Source organism: Euwallacea fornicatus, chromosome 36, assembly GCF_040115645.1.
Source record: "Euwallacea fornicatus isolate EFF26 chromosome 36, ASM4011564v1, whole genome shotgun sequence".
NCBI classification, from domain to species: domain Eukaryota; kingdom Metazoa; phylum Arthropoda; class Insecta; order Coleoptera; family Curculionidae; genus Euwallacea; species Euwallacea fornicatus.
In genome coordinates, this window is record NC_089576.1 from 1282695 (window position 1) to 1300130 (window position 17436).

Below are 17436 nucleotides of genomic sequence, written 5' to 3' on the forward strand. Positions count from 1 at the left end.
CAACTATTTACACTTTGTCGGGCCATAAATCGAGCTCGATCCACCATTTAGTGTGAAGGAACGTTGGCCTTCCCGAGGGCAAACAACATCGGGATAGAATCCTCATTTCGATGATTTACTTTAGTTTCGAGTAATCTGAAATCGATAAGAAAAACTAAATTACTAGTATTTGACTCTTCCAAATACAAACACATGTTCAACAGTATTCTGATCGAGGTACGAGTAAAGTATGGCGTGTCGGTTAAGAGCATGGTCACAATACGCAGCTCAAGTTTCAATAGAGAGTAAAACCCGGTGGCCCAAATAGAGAGAGCATTAAAAAGCAATCCGTTTCCTTTTCGAGATAGTTTCGACTGCAAAAGCATGAAAAACAATATAACTCTCAACCGTCGAGGGACGAATAATGGACTAAAAACGATTCGGATTTTGTGTAATTCCGCGTGAAATCGTGTCCTCCATTCTTAAAGGGTTTTTAGGGTGGTTTGATACCTTGTTTCTTCACCGAGAATAATTTCAAGAGATTTTGGACTGAGAATTTCTCATGTTTTTAGAGAGAATTGGATTTCAGAAAATGATTGCTTCGCCAGCAGAGACAACATTTTTTCAAGGTCTGAGTAGAGATTTTTCAAATAAAAATAGTAAAAACTAGTTCAGTCTCAGCCCATGAGGCCTTATAACAAACTAATTGCTTACTTCTAGCCAAGAACAGGCATCTCTGATTAATCAGATATCTCTAATTGCCCCACAGGTCTGCAAGCTTTGAATATGATCGTTTCAAATTCGGAGATAATCAATAAGAAACCTGGCGTCGATGCTCGTAACAGTATGCGATAATGTATGCTGGGTTGCCGCCCCTCGACCATAAGTGAGCCGAAAGCTTAATAGAGTGATGTTGTATCTGTATGTTTAGGATGAATTTTCACTCCGCTCGGGGAAAATTGCCCGCGTTATCATGCAGATATCTCGATAATGGTCAGAGTTGCTAATTGGGAAATTATTGCTACAGGGAATTATTACTCGTTCAAGTGAAAAAGTGGAGAGTTTATAAGACATTCTTAACATTAAAGATGTTTTTTTTTTTTTCATTTTAGCGAGAGGCGATTTGTCACTAAATTATATTTATTTTCCCTCATTATAGCAGAAATTCCCTGGATATCAAGTTTTAGAACAAACTCGAGAAATCAAAAGTTAACTTCTAAGCTATGAAACTATTAATTGAAATCTTAATTTGACCCTACTTGCTCTACTAACTTTCAAGCTCTATCTTCAAGACACAAACATTCTAATTTAAGTTTAGGGAGATTGTTTCCTCTATCTATTGCTTCTTCGATATTTTCGCAAGAGCCTCCGCTTCCGGAACGTGCCAGTGAACTTAGCGAACGCAGACAAATATTTCCCCAATACAAGAGTCTTTTTTATTGCAGGTTGACTTTTTTCGTTCGCTATAGGAAAGTACTTCAGTACAGCGAAATGCGAAATTAGATTATAGTAAGAAAGAGAATTGATATATTGCATCAGGCCAATGGCTCACAGAAAAGTAAATAACAGTAATGGCATCGCCTTGGAGGCGCCTCCTTTTTTATGGCTGCAGGATCCAGTTTTCATCCCTTTTCTTTCGCGTCGTTGGCAAAGAATTCACTTATACAAAAAGGCCGCTAACGAGCTGAATAAAAATAAAAGAGATAGTTTGGTCGGTACATACGATAATGAAAGAGGAATAAAGCTAGATAGCGATAGCGCAAATTGCGCAAAGAACATTTCATGAGTCTGCTGGTTAGAGCAGCTGTCGTCAAATGCCCAAAAAAATGTTTTTCTACATTCGGCTTACAATTGCCAACTCATCAGGAAAGATTCCAATTGCAGGAAGTTTTTTTTTTATTATTATTTGAAACAAAAAACGGACCTTTCAGTAAAACAAAGTGCGACATCTGTGCCTGTTTTCTTATTTCTTCGTCCCCAAATATTTTTCTTTTGATTTATTTCACAAAATTCACCGCTATGCCCAAAGCTAACAAAGAAAGGATATTAGGAGAGAAATAGAATGTTTCACTCAAAACATTTTCAGCTGAAGTAACAAATTGTTGCGGCCATAGCGTGTAACACGTAAGCTTTGAATATTCATCAAACGTGGCACATATTCGTATTATACACAAAGAAATTACGATCTATCAAAAGTCTGTGTACAAGCTGAAGAGATCACTGGATTTTATTGGAACGTTTCACGCAAAAATAGTACCTAAAACTATCGGATTGTTTGCCTCAGTTGGAGTCGACGACTCAGCACCGACTCGGCAAAGCTTTCTCTGAAGTTTTCAGTCTCCTTCTTCTATCGTCAGATCTCACGCCGATGTCGAATTCAATTAGGCAGGAAATAGCAACTTGATATAGAGAGTGCCATTGTCGAGTAGTGTTAATTCGGTGCATATTCTTTTAATAGAGCAATTCCATTTAGCCAGAACGTCAAAGGCACAACTTTTTTCGGTAACGAACTCGAGAAAAGTGCCTTAAAAATTGTACAATTAAAATGATTATTAGAGCCAAAGTAGGACATGAAAGAGCTAACAATTAAAATGAAATTAGTGAGTTCCTCCGACATTGTTTTGTAACGGGCAAAAGTTGGCTTAAGTCTGAGTTTAATGTCCTTCGGGTCACATTAGCATTATAATTAAAGTCGCATTACAAGCCACAACCGGTAAATGAGTTTGAGCGGCATGGAAAACGACTTAAACGGTTGATAAGTCAGCTAAAGGACAAGGACATTAAAATGTCAAATATCAGATAGACGAGGGCCAGGAGTTTTCCAATAAAAAAATCTCCTCCAATTCCCGAGGACGCGATTTATCTGTTTGCGTAGATCAAGGTGATACTTGAATACCATAAATCAAAACAAAAACTAATCAGTGCACAAGAGAGCGTTGTGCGATCTGGAATTATTTAATCGCGGTATTAGTAATCAGCAAAACCTGTTATCCTGCGATGGAATTTCAAAGCCTTCAGGGTTTAATTGAAATTTACTTTTATCGGCCAGATTCGCGTTCAGTAATTTCAATTCTCGGTTGTAATCCAACTGAAGCTAAATTTTGGAATTCTAGATCGATTGGAAAGTTTGACGCAAACTGAAAATATTCGCGTGATAGATTAATCGGTAAAACTGGAATCTCACACGGTGTTCAAAGATCTCCCTGTCACATGTACCTAATTACCATAAATTTACTCCAATTTCGTCACGAATATGCGACAGTTTTTTGCCTTTTAAAACGGATTTCTCTTCCATTTACTCTAATAGCGTGGCTCACGTAAACATAAAATACTAATTAATCCGATTTCATGGAAACTCTTGGAAAAAAGCATACACTGTCGGAAGGTTCGCAATGAGGTAAATTACCGAGACCTAGTGGATAATTAAACCAGTTTAGCGTATTTAACATGAGACAACTTGTTTAGGTTACCACGAATACTAATGAAGAAACACTTTGCATAAATTTGTTGAATTATTAGGGTAATAATTACCCGCATTCACATAATCAGCCCCTACGATTCAACATCGGCTCAATAGTACATCGTTACCGATTATACAACCTGTGAAATTAATATCTCTTGATATCTCCGTTTCTGCATTGGTCCAACTATACTAATTAGCACTTACCCACCCCTCAGTGTGTGCGAGTGAGTTTGACATGATTAAGCGCAATGTAAATATCGATTTTATAATATCAGCGATTTACCTTATCAGTGTTTTTCTAGAAGAAACCCAATTAAAAACAAATTTTAATTTAAGCTAACTCCCCTTCTTTAGTTTCAGCTTGCAGCATCTGCAAGAGAGCTCTTCGCAAAAGATTGATAGTATTATGGCTAGGATGAGAAAAAGGGAGACTCAAAACCGAAACTTCCTTTCTGAGTCAAAATTATGTATTTCATCCTTCAGCGAAATAACGCCGGATTTTGCATTGTTATTAAGTCAAAGGCGGATATCGTATTTCACCATACTCTACCCAACAACACAATGGCAGAAGAGATATATATCTGGCTTTATCGATTTCTATGTGTGAACGCACTGGAAAAAGGGCAAGTTTTTCTTGTTTAACGTCATGCAATGTATCACTTAATATCGAGTTCCATTCATTTTTTATAGCGCTTAATGGGAAGGATAAATGAAATTTCCAGACCTGGATCAGGCAGAGAGAATGGACTTGCACGGGACAATGCCAACTCGTTGCTTTTCAGCCGAAACAAAAACAAACGTTTACCAACCTTGAGATCTCTGTGATACGGGGCGTTCGTTTTTTCCGCTGTTTGTCGCTAATAGATTTCCGATGTTTGGTTAGATAAGAGAAACGTACGGTATAGGTTTCGAAGTGCAGAGTTTTCCCGAGTGCAACAAAAAATGAATAATCTATCAATCACACGAAGAAGCATTTGCCTCGAAACGGGTGAGAAATCAAACAAAAAATGAAAATACGGCAACGCCGTCCTCCTAGACTTGGTGGTTTACATGGCAACAGGTGAACAACTCAACATACATTACCATAGTTTGCTTGGAACTCCATTTCCAGAATGTCTATGTGTTATTTCCGAATTGAGCGTATGTTTTTCTGACAGTTTCCAGGCTTTCCTTCCAGATGCAACACCACAAAGCGATCTTCAAAAGCAAGATTTACGTAATAAATGGCACTAAAATCCGAACGTGAACGAGAGAGAGAGAGAGAGAGAGAGAGAGAGATAGAAAGAGAGAGAGAGAGATAGAAAGAGAGAGAGAGAGAGAGACAGAGATGAAATTTGCAATGGCATTGAATAAATTCGGCCCTCGCGGTCGGTTTTCCAATCAATTCGTTAACTGTATATACAAAGGGCAATAAATTCCGAATTGTCACTAGGCGACGGCGAGCAAATGCCAAGAACAAATATTGTTCGGAAGGGCATAAGGCCAATCGACACGAACGCAAATTGAATATTTTGCTCGAAATGGCGACGATAGAGTACGAGACATGAAAATTGAGGCAGTTTATTTTATTTTGATTAAGGGTTCTTTTGCTTAACGCAAAGTTCCGATGCCAAGATAGCCAGAACTCTCAAACAAATATTAATTTCTCACGAAGTGTAACTTCTAATCTCCATGATTGAATTACGTTCGGTTCAGGAAACCGTTCCACCTCGAGGAGGTGGAGAATTCGATGTTAAAAGTGAAACTCCGACAACAAAGCAAACAACTGCCTCTTGACGAACCCGGTATACAATTAAAACAACGTAAACGCAAACTGAACATTCGACAAGACCAACAGAACGAAATTTTTCATCTATTCCAACTTCGTAAATTAACTATACCGAGTGATTCAAAAAGGCGACTCGCCTTTATAACTTTTTAGTTTTTTAAACTTAGAAAGTTGCAATTGGGAGGGAAGCTATATGAGAATAGAACCGATTCATTGACATTAATGACGTTTATCTACCACTTCCGGTCAAACCGGAAGTGACCTCAACTTTGGGTTTTTAGATGCACTGTGGAATGAATTTTTGCTCCTTTGAAATCTAAAAGTTATTTTTAGTCTGAAAATATGTAATTAAAAAAATAATTCTGTGGGTTTTTCATGTCGAGTTATGCCATTGGCTTCTGATTCAATTTCTTTGTCTTTACTGATAATAAAGTAGTCTTCTTTTCCGTTTTCATTTTATTCACTAATTTTTTAAAATCGTGACTGTCTGGACGGTTTCTAAGTAGAAACCTTTCCATATAATGTCGTGTTATACCAGAACGCCGTTGACGACATTTTCCAAATACTAACACCGTATCAATTTTATCACTTTTAGTATAATTTTGCATTTTTTTAAATTTAATTCGGTTGCGTTTTTACGACTGTACAAAATTTCTATAAATACAAATATTTTATTTTTTTGTTCCATCATGACCGTCATGACGTGCTCCACAGCCACCGAATTTTTTTCTAAATTTGGATGATTTTACTAAATTAACAATTCATTTTTAAATGAGCACACGCCGTATTTGGTATAAAAAAATTAAGGAAAAAATAATGTTTTAGGAAAGCGCAATGAGCCATCATGTTGCCATTTGAAAAACGGTAGATAAATGTGAAAAACGGTAGATAAATGTGACAAACGGTAGATAAATGTGAAAAACTGTTTTTGGATATTGAAATTACTAATGACAAAAAAAGTACTCAGAAAAATGCTAAAAATAAGTATTTTTCCTCATAATTCTGACATAAAATTACGCCTAATATGTATGCCTCAGTAGCGTAGTTCGACACGGAACAACCACAATTTTTTCAATTATATATTTTTATACTAATGACTTCTAGATTCTAAAAAAGTAAAAAATATATAGGGCGTTACGTTTAAAAATCGAAAATTAAGGTCGTTTTCGGTTAATCCGCAAGTGCTAGATAAACGCTATTAATGTCAATCAATCGGCTCTATTCTCATATAGCTTCTCTCCAAATTTCAACTTTCTAAATTTAAAAACAAAAAAGTTATCAAAGTGACCCATCTTCCTGAATCACCCGGTATAATATTATCAAACTGCGATGAATAAACGGAAACTGAGTGAATAATTATACAGGGTCTTTTTGAATAAATGGTAAAAAATTTAATGAGTCAATTCTGAACCACATTTAAAACAAAAACGTTCATACACAGACATGCCGAAAATACTTCTGCTTCGATATGCAGGGTGATAAAAAAACACTTTTTTTCGTTTTTTTTTTAAATTATTCCTATATTTTTATCAAAATTTGCTGAAAATTTGTACATATTATTCACCAAGAGTTTCCTAGAAACGGACTTTTTCGGACTTTGATTTCGTGCACGGAATGATGCGAATTGATGGGTTTTGAGCTTTAATTTATTACCTTTTTTCCTTTTAATATTTTGAATCTTTTAAACAAATTTCTGAAATAATTATTCAATTTTCTTACTTTTAAATCTCTTATAAAATTATGCTTAAATCGATGATTTAGGTAATACTAGCGATAATAGTCAAGGGTGTTCACATCAATTAATTTAAATAATAAAGTAACGGTCAGTGAAGTTCACCATGATTTTTTAAAATTTGTTTGCTATCAGATTTGACAACTATTGACTGTCAGTTGCCTAAAATTGCGAAAAAACAATAATTTTCCAAAATTTTTCGAACACTGAGTTAGCTGACATACACTTTGTCTATGGGTTTGCCAATGAAAATGGTTGTAGAGCAAGGCGAATATATCAAAAGCGCTGACCAGATCGCACCCTACCTGCAGCAAGAACGTTTACTAGAATCCATCACCAACTCTGCAAAACTAGGAGTTTACGAATCGATAATACTGGAAAAGGGGCCCACCAGACAATTACATATCTCATATAACTGTTTGGAGAACTCTCTGTTGGGGTTATCCTGAAAACCTTATCTTGCCCCACACTAATGCGAGATGCAGAACATCTTAGAAGTTGAATTGTTAAGTCTTGTGAGGTGATACGTAATACATCAGGAATTTTTCATAAGGCAGTCTATGAGACGAAGAATAGAATCATGTTCGTTAGTAGGTGGGGGTTATTTTCAGGAGCTGCTATAAAATTAAGCCTTTATCATATTAAAAATTATAATAAATAATAATAAAGCTAAAAAGTGATAAATAAGAGCTCAAGGCTTATCGATCCGTATATGAAGTCAAAGTCCGGAAATTTTTCGGTTGTAGGAAATACTCAGCGTATGATATGTACAAATTTTCAGCAAGTTTCGATAAAAAAATAAACAAGTAATTGAAAAGATACGGAAGAAAGAGCGTTTTAACACGCTGTAGATCGAGGCCACAGCATTTTTGAACGTGTCTTTGTAGGAACTTTTCGTCTTAAATCTGGCTCAGGTTTCACCCATTAAATTTTTTATCATCTATTCAAAAATACCCTATATAATATAATAGAATAACGGGAGACGCTTACCTTTGAGGGGGGCCGTTAATAAAAGCGCTTTTGATGGCCATGGATTTGAAGAGACTTGGAGGAAGCTGGAAACAATATATTTAATTAATTTTATTTAGAAATGACAGACTAACGGGGCAAAGGCAGCTCTTCAACACTAACGCTCGTGAATATTTGGGAACACGCCATTTTATGAAATTTTGATCATACCACAGAACGTCTCAGTATTACCCCTGTACGGTGTGTTACAAGATCTCAGATATCATACTTTTTTATCCCTCAAAATTTCTGTTCTCATTAAAGTAATTAATTCTTTTAATTTCTTGGAACCAGCTCTCTTAGCTCGCCTAAATGCAATTTTACAATCCTGAAATAACTCAAAAAGCCTTCCAGCTTGTGGGGCTTTTAGAGTCCGAATTTGAATACTCTTTGATATACAGAAATACTCATTCAAAACGGTAATTAACATCGCGAGGCTGATGCGAATATTTTATCTCGTTTTTAACTGTTTTTTCCTCGTTGTAGGGGCATTGTGTATGGAACAGGTATGAGTTTTCGCTAATTGCAATTACTGACTTTTATAATGGATAACGCGACAAAAAGGTAATTTTACGTTTGTGTTTAGTCGTAGAAGAGGTCAAGGAGAGTTGAATATTGAATAAGAAAACCGGAGAAAAACCTCTAATGAAACCTGAGGCAGTCAAATATCGAGCGTATCTAGACAGGTTTGCAAATGACCAAAGGGGCACATTTAAATTTTCGAAATCTTAAGTTTTTGAATATTTCGCACATTCCGCCCCTGAACGATAAACAATAACTTTTATTTTATATTATCTTCTTCAATTCAATCACGCAAATCAATACCAAATTGCTAAAGAAACTGTCTAAGAAAAATTATTAAATTTTTACTGCAACTTTTTTGGTGAATTTTATTATTTGAAAAAAGTGTGATCTACCACTGGGCCTTATCCCACATGGTCACTTCAATTCTCGGCTATGTTTATCGACAAATGATTAATCATAGTTGTTCAGAACCAGAAGCATATTTTGAATTTAATACAAAGAAAATCAAAGAGAGATTATTCGAATTTTCAAACGTTAAATGTTTGAAGTAAATCTTATATTTGGACACAATACCACCGCTGGGCATCTCGCTCGATTGTTTCCTCAATCCTCAACTACATTCCTTAATAAATGGACAGTTCCACTCGCCGATAAAAGAGAAAATGTAAGAGAAGTTATTGAATTCAGACCACGAATTTTAATTTTTTTTTGTGACGTAGTTTGGTGTAATGAGCGCTAAAGATTTTTCAAAACGATGATCAGTATCAAAACCTTAGAAAAAATATAAAAGGAAATTGATTTTGTTAGCTTCTTTTGCGCATCTTCGGAAGCAATCCAGTTACTTAAGTCGTTGCTTCATCCACCGTATTTGACGTGTTATTACACTTGGAGAGTCTAAAGTAGAATACGTGTTCATCATTCGGCGAGACTCTGATATGGAAGGTGATGAATCATTAGATTCCATAATTTAAAATAAATAATAAATTTTTTTTTAAAAACTGAGAAAAATTAATCGAAAATTTTCAAATAAATAAATTATGTTGGGTGTAAATTTAATTTTCGGGAATTTTTGAAATTAAAACTGCATTTTGAATTCGTCCCCATAGTTCCTCTTCACTATTTATGGCCGTGAAGTATACCATGGACTTTAGAGTCCCTCATAAAAAATAATCCATCGGAGTTAAATCCGGTGAGCGCGGTGGCCATGGTACTGGAGCATGATTTCCTCTACCCATCCATCTTCGTGGGTACTGTTGATTTAAATAGTTGCGCACATTTATAGTAAAATGTGGCGGAGCACCGTCGTGCATAAACCACATATCTTGCCGAAGTTGTAAAGGAAAATCTTCTAATAATTCTGGCATTGTATTTTGAATATGTTCCAAATAACTTTTACCACTTAATCGGGGCGGCAAAATGACAGGACCAATAGTAAAATTGTCAATTATTCCCGCCAACACATTAATCTTAAATTCATGTTGATAATGTACCACTTTGTAGTACATTAAAATTATTGTTCAAGACATGCAGCGAACTTTAAGCTTCAAATATCTCAAGAAGGAAGCCTCGTAGAGATTTTTAACAAGAGACCTTTTTTCCTTAAAAAATGTAGGAAAACACAAGTTCAGTCATAAATAAATCTTATACTGGGTGATGAAAAAGTTATGCCCTTTTAAAGAGGGTTCATCGAGCGCTAACAACGCCCTCTACATTGTGCATAGAAAATGTAAACGGATTCTGATTTCTTATCCCCAAAGACCGCCCGATACGACATTTTGTGTTGATAGCAGCATTACCAACAAAGAAATTAATTTTTTTGATTTTTGTTTTCACTTTGACTCCCTGTATTTCGAAAACCGTCCACTTTTGGACTAAGGTAAATTGGGTTAAATCGTCATGTTTTCACCTCAGAAATCTGTGGTAGAATTTTGTACAGACCTTTTAGAGACACCCTGTATATGCCGCGTTAGTTATATGAATTATATGAATTTAGACTTATGAGTTATTGATATTTATATACCTATACTTTGAATCGTTATATCTCAAATACTGAATTTGGTACAAATCTGATTCAACGTGGGTAGATACTTCGAGAGGTCCTCTACACAGTGTGCAAAAATGGTTAGTGTGCCAAAATGCAAACTCCTCTAAAACCACCTAAGTTTTTTTTTTAGATTTCGGCCCTTTGGCACCAACCGATAAATCTGCAAGTATATGAAAATAAGAAGGTGCTTCCTGAAGGACGCACCATTTTGCCCCATGCCGTACGATGAATAGTTCCCGAGATATGGCGTTTTAAGGTTTTCACCCTCAACCCCGTCCTACTCTTAAAGGGTGAGACTTCGGAAGTTGAAATTTTATGTGGTAAGTCCTTTGAATGATAGGAACAATTGGTAAAAATTTCAAATCGATCGCCCGCGGGGGCCGAATTGACCCCTTAACCTTACACGGCCTTTATAGAAGAAAAAAATCAATTAAAGACGCTACTTAAGTGGGCGTCTAACATGTGTCCTGTGTGATTCCGATCATTCTTGTGTGAAGAAAAGAAGGATAAAGCAGATTTTTGCATAACGATGTTAGGTAATGTCTCTATATTACAACATTGTCATAGCACTAAATGTCTCATTCGAGGTAACGTTAAAATTTCCACTTTTGGCGAATTTCAGTCGCGTTGCAACAGAGGTTTCCTCAGGGCCTCATTTTAAACAAAAAAATTGGAGCAGTAATTAAAATTTCGAAAAGTGCCAGAACTAGAGCTTATGTTATCTCTGTAATTATCTCTTATGGTTACAGAGACAATTAAATTAAGGTATAGAATTTAACATGCCCTGCAGCTGCGTTTTTGCTTGTTTTTCAACTAGTTGATATGAACTTTATACTGGCAGAAAACCAGGGACGTGTCCAGGTATATTTTAAGATAGAAAGTTAGAGAAAAGTCCACAATTTTAAGCTATCGGAGAGTTTTGCATTAGAACTGGAAATACTCTAACATCTCAAATGTGATATTGGCAAATGTTCTCAAATCTTTCAGCAATTTGATCATCTCAAAGCCACAAGGAAGAGAAGATGCTAACTTGGTTTTGATGTAGCTCTCGCAAAAAAAAAACTTATTGATAAATAGTCACGAATAGAAATATCACAAAAATGGCGTGAAACGTAGCTTTAGGCCCCTATAAACCTAACAATTAAACCGGCATTTTTTGCTTTTATACTTTCGACAAATATCGTTAGTATCTCCTTCCCCCGCAAAAATGCGATAGGTACACGTGCACCACTCTCCCTTATTACAGTCACGTTCACCACAATTTTATCATTTCCAAGACACATTTCTTTCAAAGGGTCGTTGCCTTTTTGTCACGTTTTGTATTAGGGAAATACACTTTTAATTCAAACCCAATAGGAACCTCTCAACTAACTGAAGATTTCGTCAAAGGTTCAGTGTTGAAAGTTTTGATCTCTAAGATTATCTTAACTCCTAAGTTAGCAGATTTGCGCTTCGGCAAGTGGAAACTTCCAGCCTCCCTTAAGGGCAACTGCCTCCGCCTACTTATGAATATAGTCTCGTGTATTTGCAAATCAGATGGTTTACATTCTTCTAAGGGAGCGCCCAGGGCGAGCACTTTATACTTATATTTAATTAGGCGCCCTTGAAAAATGCGCTAGTGATTAATTTAAAATGTTTATATTTTGAAAAAATTACTCTAAAACTGGATGAATAATTGATATTTATGGTCTTCCGACGAGCAAATCCAATTAGCCGTGAGGAAATTCTGTAAATCTCTCCGGAGACGTATTAAGCCGATCTGAAAACAAAATTAGGCTCGAATGGTAAATTATTCTAATTGCCGGGAAAAATACTTTTGTTTAAATATTTGCCACAGAAATGGATTTTTTTATTAGAGAGGGAAACCTCTTAGGGGACAATCAAAGGGTAATGATTGTAGACGCTAAGTGGCTAAGTCATTTTCATAGTCAAGACTCTTATAACTATTGTCTTACAGATAGTTCCCTCTAGGTCGATCGACCCCCCTCCCGCCCCCCCCTTAAAAGAACCTTTATCTAAGGCCGGCTCTACAAAAAAGTCATCGAGACCTCTGACACGTGTTTTAACGGGAATTTCGAAACTTCCAGAGGCCTGGAACGACTTACCGAACCGCCTTTCCAGAATACGTCATAGCAAATTGATTTCCGAGTAGATGTAAAGTCGACACCCCTAAACCATTTTATAACTCGGTGATGTGTCGACACTTTATGTGTGTTGTCATCTCCCCTTTACGGTTTACCGTTCGGAAAATTACAAGTTCAGAATAAATGATTATCCTTGCGTTGAACAGGTGACGTATTAGTTTTGCTCCAAGCATAGGTATTTTCCCGGAGCGAGAGAAGAGGTGGGGGGTTACACTTAATTAACTTGGAGCGGTTTAAGATTAACTAAAAACTTTAATTAAATGAGAATCACATTCTAATGAATTGTGCATAAATTACTCAAAAAATCTTTTCAAAGACTATTTTGCTTGGAAATTTAATTAACTCGGTACCAAAAGAAAACCCGTCTTGAACGAAATTGCTCACTATATAAAAGCACAAAACCTGTGCATTATCGTGGCATTTCAGAGGCTTGCGCACGTGGCTGCTATTAATACAAATGGAAAGCTAAATTTGGGCTCATATTAGCGCAATTAAACCTACTAAATTTTATCATTACATACACAAACACACATACACACACACACACACACACATATATATATATATATATATATATATATATATATGTATATACATATAGTGTATATATATATTGTGTATAGGAAAAAAATAATTAACTTAGCGATTTAATGCCAAGAGGGCGCCCGAAGGCTCATTTATATTTATGTATATCTTGTGTATATACCCACCGCTATCTGACCTTAATTTCCCGGAATGGAAGATGAGACATAAAATGAAAGCGATATGCCGCCCTATGTTTTTCTTCGCTAACGTTAGTCAAATTCGTGAATTGGAGCAATATTTGCTTGAGACTGTTTTAAATTGAACAAGTTTGACTTCATGTCCAGTTTAGATACAAAATTGAATGTAGCGCCTAGAACAGTCGCACATCCCTCTTAAGCTAAGCGTCTCGTTTAAGCTGCTTCGCATGGGTTGGTTAATTACCGCGACACTCCTGACGTAAAGCGTTTATATAATTCGTTAAATAACTTACAACCTGTTGTATGGACAAACCTCGATTTGCGAATAATTGGTAAATCTTTTAGGCATAAAAAAATAACGTTGAACATGAACTTTTAATTTAAAATGTATCTCTAAATTGCCTTGCATTTATCTCTTTGTATTTCCTCTCTAGGGCGCCAAGCATGAAACTAAGACCTTTTCAATTACAATTCCAATTTGTTCTTATTTCGCCTTTGCAGGAATCAGCTACGGTTTCTTTGTCGATTAAATGGCAAAAGAGTTACTACAAAAATTTCAAATTTCTTACTAAAAATAGCGTTATGTCGATTACTTGAAAATGTTAACTAAAACGTCCAATCATTATTGAAAAATTCCTCGCCCGAAACTGGCAATAAAAAACAGCGTTTTTCCCCATGTGAAATTCAAATTGCCAGCTATTTATATGCCCTATACATGTAAATTTATGTATTTTGTTTTTACTGATTAAGCGAGTGCAATTTCATGTTGCCGCTGTTTAGTTCCATTGTCCCTTATCCTTTGTTTTATGATTTCAGTTATTATGGTTCAGTAGCGTTCCATTTGATACCCGCAAAATTTCAATAAATGATTATCAAGCAATGGAGTATCAGGCTTATACCGTGCGTCTTAATAAATTTCAAATATAGTACGACACGGAACTATTTGACCGCGAACGCGTATGTCTTTGATATGTGCTGCGTAATCTCGAACATAAACGAATCTGTGGCGGTGCCAGCTGAACGTCAAGCTGTCAACTGTCAGACTATGACAGTTTGACGTGCACCAGAGCAGCCTGTCGATTCCCTAGGCGATTCAAACAGCCGGCGGGACGTTCCAGAAGGTTCGGCCGGGAGGGTATAAAAGGCAGGGTTGCGCAACAACGCACTCTCTTACATCTGCGACGCTTCTTTGTCTCGACATAGTGAACAAATGAACTGTATATAGCTAGATATAAGTTTATTGTGTAGTGCGTAATATAGGTTCATAAAACCGATAAACACTCTACACTCCGTAAACAACTTCAAGTCGGGTAGTGAAAGCCCCACGCACTTCAGAACCCGACAAACCATTCTAACCTCACTTAATAAAATACAATTCTATTTACCTACATTATTAGTTGGTTTTTATTTAAAAAATAGCCTTCTCCAAGACTCCACGGGCTTGTATATTGGTTAATTAAAGTTTTCTAAATGGAAAAAATGGTGTTTACACGCGAACAAAAGACTTTATGATTGAGTCTTGTTTTCGGAATGGCGAGTTCGCAAGTGGAGAACGGTCGCATAAAATTCAACGTTTTCTTCAAGAATTTCGTGAAACTGTCAGAGTTCAAGGAAAATCGGGTAGTGGTAGGCCAACTAAACGAACCCTAGGACTTGTATGAAAATGTGTAGAGAGTAGTGGATGATAATCCCAGTACATATTTGATAAGACTTTCTCAAAAATTGGATGTACTGCGTAGTGCATGTCATTTAATTGCTGGAAAAAATCTGGAATTGTAGCCATAAAAGGTGGGAGTGTTTCAGAAATGCCGGTTCCCAGGTTATGAAAAGAAATTGAGATATTGACATCGGGCCAATTAAACAACGCAGGACCATTTTCTGGATCTGATGTTTGTTACCGATGGGGTATGGTTTCATTTGTGAGGTTATGTGAATTCACAAATTTCGAGAGCATTGAGTGCAGCGCATCCCCATGTGTTGACGGAAATACATTTCTGATCCCCAAAAAACTGGAATATGCGTTGTTATCCCACGAAGACGCTTAGTAGGACCTTTTTGCACTCAGAACATTTTAATTTACCGACACGCGAGTCCGCGAAGTCTTGGAAAAGACTAATTTCAATAAAAACCAGCTAATAATACAGGTAAACAAAGTGGTATTTTTAAGTGAGGTTAGGTCGATTAATTTACGTTCGAAATTGCGCAGAACGTGTCAAAGGCGCATGAGCGCGGTCTCAAATAATTCGTAAACCAACTTGGCCGGATTTTTTTAATACACGCGGTAGAGTCCAGGCCTCGGGCTCGAATCAATCAGATCTCCAATTACGTTTTAAGAGATTAAATTTACTTCTAGGGGAACTAATTGTAAATCGAAGACAGAACGAATGAGGTAAGTGGGTAATATTAAAAGCAAAAAGGGACAACGAGATTGATTTATTGTTGGTCTTCCGCTTAGGTGGTATTTAGATATAACATTTAGAAGTCAGCAATATTTATTGTGCTGAAAATAGAAATAATTAAGTAAATTGAGGCACACTTGGCCAGTTATACGGTGCGGCAACTTTAACTGGAATAAATTCGATATCTATATGGCGTTTGATTTCTAGCAAAATTGCTTAAAAACGTCGATTTTTTTTCACCTCATACATTCTTTGATAGTATTCTGATATTTCAAATGCCAACCCTTCAGCTAGGGTGGCGGTTACCCTTAAAAGTTCAAATATATAGGGTGTTCAAGTGATACATCATTTTAAAGAACTTTTCAACCTGACTTCATATATATTTTTCATCATAGAGTAAAATAATACTAACGATAAACAAAATTTTAAACCATCAAATTATTATTTCCTTTAACTTAGCTACTTTTCGAAATGTTGACCGTTGGCTACTTGGCACAGCCTTAAACGGTGATAAAACAAATTTCTTACATTTTCTAAAGAATTTGGAGTAATTTGCCTAATTTTTGTTCTTATACGTTCTTTGAGTTCGTTAATATCATGTGACTTCGTATTGTAAATCTTCGATTTCAGGTATCCTCGTACAAAAAATCCAGAGGGGTGAGATCGGGTGATTTCAGCGGCTATTCCATCGAGCCTCGTCTTTCTATCCATCGATTCGGAAAAGTTTCATCTAGGTGTAATCGAAAATTCCGAAGAAAATTTGATGGTGCTCTATTTTGTAATCAAATCCGTTGATCCGGCATGTCTGAATTTATTTCACTAGGAAACAAATTAGACAATGTAGGAGGTAGTTCGTTTTCAAGAAATTCTAAATATCGTTAACCATTTTAATTTTCATCGAAAAATATTTATCCTAATATTCGGGTCTCCATGATACCCGCCCGAACATTTGTTTTTGCCGAGTACTCTGTGTGACCTTCTCTCACCCAATGAGGATTCACTGCGAACCAATATCCACAATTTTTTTTATTAACATTTCCATTTAATGTAAAACTTGCCTCATCAGTAAACAAAATCTATTCCATAGATATTTTTAATTGCTGAACAGCATTCATAATACTTTCTAAAAATTCAGTTTGTTGATCTCCATCATCCTCAAGCAATTCTCGATGTATTTGAATTTTATAAGGCCGAATATTTGCATTTTTTAATATTTTCAAAACGGATATATTACTAATTAAATTTTGAAGAGTTATCTGCCGGGTTGGTGTAATCCAGTTGTCTTCCAATACCAAGAGTGCATTAATTTTTGTATCGTCATCAATTTTTTGTAGTCTGTTCCTTGGAGTATTTCTCACACAATTGTGGACTCTAATTATTTTTCTATTATATTTATGGTCCCTTGATTGATGGGTATCAAATCAGTATAATTTTATCGAAATAATTGAACAACCTCATTTTGTTTTGCGACTCTGTCGCCGTATCCAATCATTACTAAAATTAATATTTTATGAAATTCAGTAAAGTGAGGCATTACTGGCGATTTTATAATTTACGTGGAGTACTTCTTTTCCGTATTAAACGAAATTAACTAAATTTTGTATTGAAGGACTACTCAGATTTTTTTATGGCATTTCAGAAATGTTTTTAAA

At 35.9% G+C, this 17436-nt stretch overlaps 1 protein-coding gene and 1 long non-coding RNA gene across 11 annotated transcripts in view; one reads left to right on the plus strand and one right to left on the minus strand.

Annotated features, from left to right (window-relative positions):
* The window catches only part of rdgA (retinal degeneration A), a 110424-nt gene that overhangs the window by 61436 nt on the left and 31552 nt on the right, over positions 1-17436 (minus strand). For 9 of the 10 annotated variants that reach the window (XM_066300355.1, XM_066300356.1, XM_066300359.1 and 6 more), the window contains 2 exons: positions 7933-7997; positions 1-135 (listed from right to left, as the gene is read on the minus strand). The gene's annotated coding sequence lies outside the window, so the exon portion shown is untranslated. The remainder of the gene's footprint in view (positions 136-7932; positions 7998-17436) is intronic. The other variant, XM_066300354.1, reaches the window with a different exon arrangement.
* Positions 15544-17436, plus strand: part of LOC136349078 (uncharacterized) — a 34088-nt gene continuing 32195 nt past the window's right edge. Inside the window, exon 1 of the long non-coding RNA XR_010733757.1 lies at positions 15544-15774. This is a non-coding gene — a long non-coding RNA (uncharacterized lncRNA). The remainder of the gene's footprint in view (positions 15775-17436) is intronic.